The following is a 1,075-nucleotide window of genomic DNA, read 5'->3' as shown; positions in this document are numbered from 1 at the left end:
GAGAGATGGATGCCGATTTTTATCGATATGTAGGGAATAGATCAATGTGTTGTCTAAATATGATCATAACTTTTAGCGCATGTATTAGATCAGCGCGACCATGGTGTCTATACATAATTATTAAAAAAAGCTTTCTAATGACATAAGGAAAGAATTATTTGGACACTTTTTGTGGAAGTTATGAAGTTAACAATAGGATCAACTAACAATAGATAAACTCATCGGATATGACTCGTTATTTGGTTCGAATTGTTGACCATATGCCGATGGCTAGCGATTCAAGACGACTTCTGAATCATCAGATCACATACCGGACGATGGATATTAATTTGGATTGATTTTAAGATCATCGGATTATTCGTCGAGAGATTGATGCCGATTTTTATCGATATGTAGGGACTATATCAATGTGTTGTCTAAATATGCTCATAACTTTTAGCGCATGTATTAGATCAGCGCGACCATGATGTCTATTAGTAGAGTTATTAAAAAATCTTTCTAATGACATACAGAAAGAATTTTTTGGAAACTTTTTGTGGAAGTTATGAAGTTAACAATAGGATCAACCAACATTAGATAAACTCATCGGGCATGACTCGTTATTTGGTTCGATATGTTGACCATATGTCGATGGCAAGCGATTCGAGTCGACTTCTGAATCATCAGATCAGATACCAGACGATGGATATTAATTTGGATTGATTTTCAGATCATCGGATTATTCGTCGAGTGATGGATGCCGATTTTTATCAATATGTAGAGACTAGATCAATGTGTTGTCTAAATATGCTCACAACTTTTAGCGCATGCATTAGATCAGCGCCACCATGGTGTCTATACGTAATTATTAAAAAAAGCTTTCTAATGACATAAAGAAAGAATTATTTGAACACGTTTGTGGAAGTTATGAAGTTAACAATAGGATCAACTAACAATAGATAAACTCATCGGATATGACTCGTTATTTGGTTCGAATTGTGTACCATATGCCGATGGCTAGCGATTCGAGTCGACTTCTTAATCATTAGATCACATACCGGACGATGGATATTAATTTGGATAATTTTTAAATCAT

The sequence above is a fragment of the Tarenaya hassleriana genome, unplaced genomic scaffold (assembly GCF_000463585.1).
Source record: "Tarenaya hassleriana unplaced genomic scaffold, ASM46358v1 Cleome503, whole genome shotgun sequence".
In the NCBI taxonomy this organism is placed as follows: domain Eukaryota; kingdom Viridiplantae; phylum Streptophyta; class Magnoliopsida; order Brassicales; family Cleomaceae; genus Tarenaya; species Tarenaya hassleriana.
Note: the sequence above shows the minus strand (reverse complement) of the source record.